Source organism: Mauremys reevesii, linkage group 5, assembly GCF_016161935.1.
Source record: "Mauremys reevesii isolate NIE-2019 linkage group 5, ASM1616193v1, whole genome shotgun sequence".
Classification (NCBI taxonomy): Eukaryota; Metazoa; Chordata; order Testudines; family Geoemydidae; genus Mauremys; species Mauremys reevesii.
Window position 1 is genome coordinate 49702693 of NC_052627.1, and position 9944 is coordinate 49712636.

Here is a 9944-nt window from a genome sequence, read left to right on the forward strand (position 1 = left end):
GTCCAGTAACCACAAAGGATCCTTTCTCTGCCAGATTTGACACTTGAGTTTAAAATTCTTTTGTTTTTTTTTAATATTTGTAAAACATACTTATTGGGAAAATAGTTGTTTAATTCTGAAGGCTTTCGCCTGACTTCTTGTGCATTGTTGACAGAGTGCAAAGGGGAGACCTACATTGGCCATACTTAGACATATGCAAAGTATAACTACGTTTTTTGTATCAGAGGGGTAGCCATGTTAGTCTGGATCTGTAAAAGCAGCAAAGAATCCTGTGGCACCTTATAGACTAACAGACGTTTTGGAGCATGATCTTTCATGGGTGAATACCCACTTCGTCGGATGCAAGTAGTGGAAATTTCCAGGGGCAGGTATATATATGCAAGCAAGAAGCAAGCTAGAGATAACGAGGTTAGTTCAATCAGGGAGGATGAGGCCCTGTTCTAGCAGTTGAGGTGTGAAAACCAAGGGAGGAGAAACTGGTTCTGTAGTTGGCAAGCCATTCACAGTCTTTGTTTAATCCTGAGCTGATGGTGTCAAATTTGCAAATGAACTGAAGCTCAGCAGTTTCTCTCTGAAGTCTGGTCCTGAAGTTTTTTTGCTGCAGGATGGCCACCTTAAGATCTGCTATTATGTGGCCAGGTAGGTTGAAGTGTTCTCCTATAGGTTTTTGTATATTGCCATTCCTAATATCAGATATTTTCACACCTCAACTGCTAGAACAGGGCCTCATCCTCCCTGATTGAACTAACCTTGTTATCTCTAGCTTGCTTCTTGCTTGCATATATATACCTGCCCCTGGACATTTCCACTACTTGCATCCGACGAAGTGGGTATTCACCCACGAAAGCTCATGCTCCAAAATGTCTGTTAGTCTATAAGGTGCCACAGGATTCTTTGCTGCTTTTATGTTTTTTGCTGGTCTTTGAGGCAAGTGTTAAAAGCACACAAGGAGTTTTTTGTTTCCCTGAGACAATTACTCTCTACACAAGGGCTAGAGAAAATCATACTTTTGGACTCAGAGAAGCACAAAGAGGCAAACAAAGGCAGGGAGGGAGTGGGTGAAGTTATCATCCCACTCACTCTGCAGCAGCCCACAAGGCTGGCCAGAGGTGACCTGTGCAGGCTTCACAGGGGTGAGGTATGTACCCCTTTTCCTGCATGTTCAAGAGCCAGAGGAAGTGTTGTAACTGAAGCAGAATATCTCCCATTGTGATGGCACCCCTGAGGTCATACAATTCTGCATTACCCCCAACACATACAAATTCAAAGTACCCAATCGGGCCCTGTGTTGCTACATTTAGGAAATTCCATGTACAACTGACAGTTGTATTCTGTACTTTAGAAAAGTGACTTTGGGAATAATTTTTCATTTCTAGGGGCATTTTCATTTGCTTCAGTGTTTATTTATAGTATCAGTAACTCTATTATTTATCATTAAGAAAGTTTGTCTGCATGGTATGTACCACAGGCTTCACCACAAAATACTTCATTCTAGCAGACAAATTTCATCATGACTATTTCATTACATGTTGTTCATCAATTTTTATAGTTTTATTAAGCTATGAGAAGCGGTCTCCTGGCTTTTTATCTTCATTATTGGCAGTAATAAGCACTCATTTTATTGGAGAAAAAACAAAATGGGATGAACAAAGAGTTTTTGCTAAAAATGCATTTCTTACTTGCTGTTTCTCTATTATTACTTTCCCAAACTACAAACAACATCAGTCACTGAAGACTAACTGCTGTGCCTTGACGGAAAATGTATGCTTGCCTTACAGTCATGTTTTCCTTCCTTTATAATAAACATTATTCAGAATGGAAATAGTAAATCTTAACTACTGATTTCAGAGTGTTTGGCATCAGACAAGCTACTATTTTATGCAGTGTTTTAAGAATTGTGCTGAAGAAAAACCAAAGAAACAAAATTAGTGCTGCAAATCTCATCTCACCAAAAAGATGCAAAAATACAGATTCACAGATTCTAAGGCCAGAAGGGACCATTTTGATGGTGTAAAATGACCGCCTGCTTATTACAGGTCATAGGACTTCCTGGAATTAATTCCTGATTTAATTTAATTCCTGATTCCTATAGTTTAACATCATCATTTGGGGGGGAAAAACATTTAATCTTGATTGAAAGTTTCCACTGATGGAGAATCCACCACTCTCATTGTTAAATTGTTCCAATGGCCAAATTACCCTGCCTGTTAAAAAATGTTAATGTTACTTTTAGTCTGAATTTACCTAGTTTCAACTTCCAGCCACTGAATCTTGTCATACCTTTCTCTTCTAGATTGAAGAACCCGCTTCTCGAATTTCTGTTCCCCATGTAGGTACTTAAGGATTGCTCAAGTCACCCCTTAATTTTCTCATTCAGAAACTGAACACATTAAGCTCCTGGAGTATACCACTATAAAGTATGTTTTCATTATTCTCATGACTCTTGAAACCTCTCCAATTTTTTAACATCCTTCTTGAATTTCAGACACCGGAACTGGAGACAATATTCCACTACCAGTCACACCATTTCCAAATAGAGAAGTAATGTAACCTTTCCATTTGTACACAAGATTCCCCTGTCTATACAGTCAAGAACTGCATCAGCCCTTTTGGCCACAGCATTGCACTGGGAGCTCATGTTCATCTGATTAGCCATCATGACCCCTAAATCTTTTTCAGAGTCTCTATTTCCCATGATACAGTCCCCCATCCTGCAAGCGTGAACTGCATCTTCATTCATAGATGTATAACTTTACATTTAGCTATATAAAATCCATATTGTTTCGTTGAGTGGTACAGATTGCTCTGTGTCAGTGACTTGACCTCTTCATTGTTTACCACTACTCCAATCTCTGTGCCATTTGAGAAAAATGTTAAATAGCAGAAGGCCAGGAACTGATCCCTGTGACACCCTACTAGAAACACACATTCAATGGTGATTCCCTATTTACTGTTACATTTAAGATCTATCTGTTAGCAATCCATTTAATGTGTGCCAGGTTAATTTTGAATCATTCTAGTTTCTTAATCAAAATGCTGTGCTGTACCAAGTCTAATGTCTGAATATATTACATTACCATTATTACCTTTATCAACCAAACCTGTAATGTAATAAAAAAACCCACACACCTAGTTTGAAAAGATCTATTTTCTATAAGCCCATGTTGATTGGCATTAGTTATATTACTATCCTTTAATTCTTTATTGACTGAGATCATATCAGCCATTTCATTATTTTCCTTGGGATTGATGTGAGGCTTACAGATTGTGATGGGGTTGATAGACCTCACACTAAACCAGAGCAACACATGGAGCAATCTTGGGCTAGCAGGGCATGCTCTAGGTGGAGGGACAGTTTAAAAGGGAACTGACAGCCCAGGGGAAAGGAGTTATAAGCTTCACAAGGAAGTGAGGTTAAAATCCAGAGCTTCTGGCACCATGATTATGGCACTGGTAAAACCACTCCGGAAGCAGTGATCCAGATCCTCCCACCATCCCCTTTTGGAGGTGAGAACCCATGAAAGGCCCTGAAGAGCAGAACATTACCTCTGAGGGCAGACTAACGTGCTACTACCCCAAAGGGAGGAGTTCCAGCCCTCTAGCAAGAGCCTCAGGGAGAAGGGGGAGTGGTCTGGACACTGCAACATCCCTTTAGGGTCCTCGGTTGGGACCCAACACAGTGGGAGCGCCTGAGTTCCCCTACCTTGCCCCCTCCACCTTCTGTTGTGACAGAGCCCTGATGGGAGAAGAAGGAATACACAGGAGGGACTGACCCAGCAAGCCCCTCCTTCCAGAACAGACAGACTGAAAAAGACTGTTGAGCCATTGCATGACCAGTAGGCATTATAACTGACCTTCTACACAGGCCTCTTACTCGAGTCATCTGATTTACCCTTTTTAGATATGATCATGTGAACTCATGAAGTAATCTGTTACACAGCAATAGTTGCACTACATGCTATCAGCGGGTGGGATTGAATGTGGGACCTCTGGAACTTAGTGCATGAGCCTCTACTGCATGAGCTAAAAGCCAACTGGCTCTTAGCTAAGGCTATAGAGCAAATTCATTTAATTCTCTCTAAGTAAATTCTCTCACTAGATAGGACAGAACACCACACCCAGAAGGTGTGTGGGTTACAGTAGCACAATATTACAGTCCTCAATACATTATTTCCTCCAGAGTATAAGAGGTTAAAGTAGCTGTGCTATTGCTTCATCTCTTTACGGCTCTTTGTCCTCTACTCCTAGCCAGAAGGAAATAGACTGACAGGGCAGTTATTTGGAATTTGTAAAGCTCTTTGACACAGGGATTTTGTCTTATGTTTTTGTAGATCACTTAGCACAAAGTGACGCCTTTGGAGAGATCCTGTCAAAGACAGGTGCAGTAGCCAAACCTAAGATCCTATCCCTTCCGCATGCTTACTAAAACTAGATGGAGGCTTGATGAGATATACTAATCATTTTTCCCATTTACAAAGATTCTGCCAGTGGGAAGCACTTCAGAGAGCGACCAATATGTTTTGCTTGGCATAGAAATGCTAAAAATAGAAATCAAATAATGAGGTACTAAATAAAAGCTGCATTCATTTCATTATGCAATGTCTCCTGGAGTAATGGACAAACATTCAGAAGTTCAGTTCAGATAATTCCTGAAAGTTCTTATGAGAAAATGCATCATGTCATATATAAATTGAAGTTTATCTGAAGGTACAGTTTTATTTACAATAGATGTGGACACAGAAGGAAAATGAGGACAGACACGTGCATGGAATTAAGTGGCAGGCTGCAACTTTTATTAAACTTTAAACACATGGGAGGGATGCTACCCTCCCATCATCTGCACTCTCCTATACCAGGTGGAATTGGTTCTAGTGCAGGGGGTAAGGGAACCTTGCCATACAATTTGTAAGAGGTGGCTCTCCTCAGCTTACACCCCAGGACTCACCTCTCTCTGAATCCTCAGACACTTTCCCCCCATGAGCAGGGACAGAGGGTGCAGCATTCTGGGAACCTCAGCTCACGACGACCACACGGTCTGACATGTCCTGCAAAGGCCACAAGGTCTGAGCCTATCATGTGAGCACAAGGCCCAACACCAGTTCTTTTACCTCTGGAAACCTTTTATTTTATTCTCTTTACCATACTGTAAAGTGTCTGCAAGTTAAGATGAATAAACAGCACCTCGTTACCTCAGTTAGGTACTAAGCATATTCCTATGTAACCCATTGTGGCTTGAGAGTGGGGTCAAAAAACCTCCTTGGTCCTCTGCCAATTGTCCCAATTTCTTTCCAACACCCTAAACAGATGAGGAGAGATTAAAGAGCTAGGACTTTTCATCTTGGAAAAGAGGAGACTAAGGGGGAGATATGATAGAGGTATATAAAATCATGAGTGATGTGGAGAAAGTAGATAAGGAAAAGTTATTTACTTATTCCCATAATACAAAAACTAGGGGCCACCAAATGAAATTAATGGGCAGCAGGTTTAAAACAAATACAAGGTATTTCTTCTTCACGCAGCACACAGTCAACTTGTGGAACTCCTTGCCTGAGGAGGCTTTGAAGGCTAGGACTATAACAGCATTGAAAAGAGAACTGGATAAATTCATGGAAGTTAAGTCCATTAATGGCTATTAGCCAGGATGGGTAAGGAATGGTGTACCTAGCCTCTGTTTGTCAGAGGGTGGAGATGGATGGCAGGAGAGAGATCACTTATGATCAGCTGGATCCACAGCACCTGTCAGGCTAGGTTCCCATTCCTTGTTTGGGTGGGTAGGATGGGCTGCTAGAATGAAGCTGAAAAAGGCTCCACATGGCCCCTGCAGTGGGCTAAATCCTGGGAGCCCGGGAATTCTGGCCAATCAGCACCTCTCTCTCTCAGCTAGCCAATGGGGGCCAGAGGTTCCCAGCGGGAGGAGCAACCTATTGTCCCTTGGCAATTGTCTCCATCCCTTGCTACTGGGACTATCCCCCTTTCACTGTTGATCCCATCAATTCTCCCCACCCGTTGATGTGGATGAGTGGCATTTTTGCTTGCTGGTGATGATCTTGCTGAAACCTCATCTGTTAAAGTTATGGGAGCTTAATGGCAGAGACTGTCCAACAGTATCCATCCAGATTTAATATTGATTTCTCATACAGAAGGAATGTTTTCAGAAAGGCACATGTGATTTACACAGCATTGTAAATCAAGGCTCTCAGCAAGTAGATTTGCATAAGCTCCTGTTAATGTCTAGCTTTTTTTAAATTCCCATTTATATTAAACGTGTAAATTCAAATAATTCTTTACTATATTACATGAGATTTTAAATCTTTGTTAACTTCACACAAATGTACATAGAAATTATTAATATAATTAAACACTTACATATCATAGATGAAATCTAAGCTCTATTGAAGTCAGTGAGAGTTTTGCCACCGACTTCTGTAGAGCTAGGATTTGACATGACGAGTCTGATCCTACAACTCTTGTGCACGCACAACTCACCTAGAAGTCAACGGGCAAAACTTACAGGATCAGTCCCTGAGTTTGTAAGGCCCTGCTTAAATGCTGAAAATATCTTTAAGAGACAAAGTAAAATATATGCTCTACAAAAAATTTACTATGTGCCTGATTTAAACAGGCACCCTACATTTTTGAAGGCATAACTCTTCCTCCCCCACGCCCCACACACAAGTAGAAGATTAACTGAGCTGTGGCTGTAATGTGAACATGCTATGTGATCTGCATCTTAAGAGGGCTTTCCAGTCATATTCAACTAATTTGATAGAACCATTTTAACAGAAATACAATCCCATTTGGTCCATCAAGACATGACCCAAGTGATAGGGAAGATCATGGAAGATCATTTGAACATGGAAAAGATCATTTTCAAGATGTCAAATTAGGCTTTTATGAACAAGAGGTTGGTGAAGGGTGTTCAAGCAGTGAAGAAAAAGACAATAATTCTAATTACTAGACTCAATTTGAGTACTTTCACTTATTACTTTTCTTCTTATTTCTTCATTTCATTCTTGCTATTGAAAATATTTGTTTGACACTTTTTATAATGGGGCTTAGTGAAATAACTTTAACCTGGTATAATGCTTGCTCCAGTATCTCTGCACTGGGATATATATGAATGATATATATCAAGTTAATAGATCTGCAACCCTACTTATTTTAGAATCTCATTGAAGGGATGCAGAACTAGGCCTTTTATTTTATACAAGTAACCAGAAGCTGTTGGAAGGTAAAAATGATTAACAATTTGTACCTGAAACAAAGTAACTATAGATAAGTGATCTTTTTAGTGAAACCTAAATATAATTGAGGGGGGTGGGAGGGGACCAAAAATTCACCACACTAGTGAAATCAAGAAACGTCAGAGAAGAGAAAGCAATGTTGTTGTTTTTTTAAATTCTTCCATCTACCTCTACTGTCTAATTCATGCTTAATTCTTGAGGTTATAGGTAAATAAGTGCCTATTTGATTAACTGTGGCCTGAAATCCTCAAGTGCTTGTATTCCTTGTATCAGAGATCATCTTTCAACTTACATAAAATTGCATTTAAAATTAAATGTCTGATTGTAATGAGATATTCTGGTGATGTGGCTGAGGTAAATTAAAAAATAAAATAAAATAAACTTAGCTTGATCCCAAACAATATGGAACTGAAAACAAATATTTAGTATTGTTATTTGACCACTTGAGCCACAGTAGTTTTCATATACAAAGTTTGATTCTGATCTCACACCAGTGAGAAACTGGGGTGAAATTAGAATCAGGACCATAATATACAGCAACTAATGCAACAGTGTCCTGATCTATAACTAGGGGCCATGGGCACTTTAGTAACAAATACACAACTACACTTTTATACATAGTATTTAATATTTTATATTTAACTGATCCTTGTATCTGTCTCACATATTTTCTAAGATGCCTTTGTTTGAGAATCAGCTGGATCTCAGAAATGAGCAAAAAATTACTTCCAGGAAGCATTTACATAAACCAAACTTGGATGAATGTTCCAAAATAGGAACTAAAAGGGCTGAGAACATGGTTGGATCACAGCTCTGCTCAGAAGTTATCCAAATATTCACAAATAATTTCTTACAGTTTGCCAAGCTCAAGTTAAGACCAATAATTTTAAATATAAGTTCATATAATATATTTCAACTCTGTTGTCTGTTAATTTACTTAGGTTCAGTAAACATGTGCTAGTTAAACATTAGTTAATCATACAATCATAGAACTGGAAGAGACCACGAGAGGTCATCTAGTATTATCTAGACCATCCCTTTGTCCAAGTTGCTCTTAAAAATCCCCAATGATGGTGGTTCCACCACCTCCCTAGGCAATTTATTCCAGTGCTTAACCACTCTGACAGTTAGGAAGTTTTTCCTAATGTCCAACCTAAACTGCCCTTGCTGCAATTTAATTCCATTGCTTCTTGCCCTATCCTCAGAGGTTAAGAAGAACATTTCTTCTCCCTCCTCCTTGTAACAACCACTTATGTACTTGAATAATATTTAAATTATGTTAATTTACATTGTTTTAGTCAAATCTGCCCTTCAACCACGGTTTAAAAGTATTTATATATCCAGGATGTGTGTAAGTGTCATTTCAAAAGCACTAGTTTTTACTGATCTTGAAATTTCATTGGCCAAATTCTCTGCTGGTGTAAATCAGCAAACTTCCATTGAAGTCAATAGATCTTCATCTATTTAAGCCAGAAGTCTCATGTTTTTTCATACATTAAACGTTTATATGTGATGAGAAGAACTTGTAACCGTAAGTACTTCCAAATTGCTATAAAAAGCAAAATAGCTATATGTATGTTTTGGGCAATATCTTAATTTCATGTTAAGCTGTCAACATTTATAACAGATGACAGGAAAGTACACAATACTGTAGTTTGAACAATAGAACTGTTCAGGAAAGGAATTTTTAACCTTTTCATCACACTAATCTAAACACAGAATAGTAGTTACCTGTAGTCTCATTAGTCCATCAGATATCTTTACTGGCAATATTAAATATAGATAAAATTAAAGATACAAAGTAACAATGACAAGGTGCTAAAAACACAAGTACACTAACTTTTGTAACACAATTTACAGCTGTGTTTCAAAATATATATTTCTCCTGAACATCAATTCTCTGGCAAATTTTGAAGTGTTCATATATTAGGCAAAGGTCCCTGCAGTGCTTAACAATGCTGCAAAGCTTTTGGGACCACAGAGAGTACTTAGGATGGAGTCTCATCCCCATCAAGAACTGCAGAAAATAGAAATTAATTTTGCAAATAGAGAGATCAAACATCCCCTCCCTTAAATCAGCAAATGAAACTGCAGAACAATCAGCAGCCAGCCAAAACTCTCTCATTCTTTATCACCAGAAGAGCAGAGGATGCCTGCAGGATTACTGTTGATCACCTCAGGCTTGGCAGACCAGCAGGAAACTTCACCCAGTTTTCTACCCAGCAGGAAGACTACATTTCATACTGTGGCAACTACCATGTTTAACTCTGAGCTAATTGTTCTGTGTGAAAATAGCTACTAGTACTAGAAGTGAAGTAATAAAGGCTGTTCAACACTCCCTATATTTAACCACACACATTGACAACTCCTAAATTTTTCCTTCTTCTTTTAAACGACACAAGACATTTTGCAAACATGTATAGGATTTTATACGTAAGCATACTTTCCTTACATACATTTAGCAGATATTATATCTTTTCATATATATTTTTGATAGTATGTTTCCGGTTATGGTATAGGGTTTTATATCAATGATTTGGGACCTGGCTACCTCTGTTGCTATACTTTTCTTTTCCCCATGTGTGCTATCTGAAGCACCTATGCTAACTTCTACTTAAAAAATAAAAAGGCCAAGGATTAAGTGTTCTAAGTGAAGGGTTCAGGGCAGTGGAATTTACTCCTGCATTGCTCTAGTCGGTA

The 9944-nt window shown here is 38.9% G+C and overlaps 1 long non-coding RNA gene across 2 annotated transcripts; it reads left to right on the plus strand.

Moving 5' to 3' along the window:
• The first annotated feature begins 1317 nt into the window (after positions 1-1317).
• On the plus strand, positions 1318-9588 carry LOC120407181. Of its 2 annotated transcripts, none has more exons than XR_005599828.1 (4): positions 1318-1455; positions 1726-1761; positions 2294-2417; positions 9383-9588. It is a non-coding gene; the product is annotated as an uncharacterized LOC120407181 (long non-coding RNA). The 2 variants fall into 2 exon arrangements; XR_005599827.1 differs by lacking the exon at positions 9383-9588 and adding an exon at positions 4332-4479.
• The last annotated feature ends 356 nt before the right edge of the window (positions 9589-9944 follow it).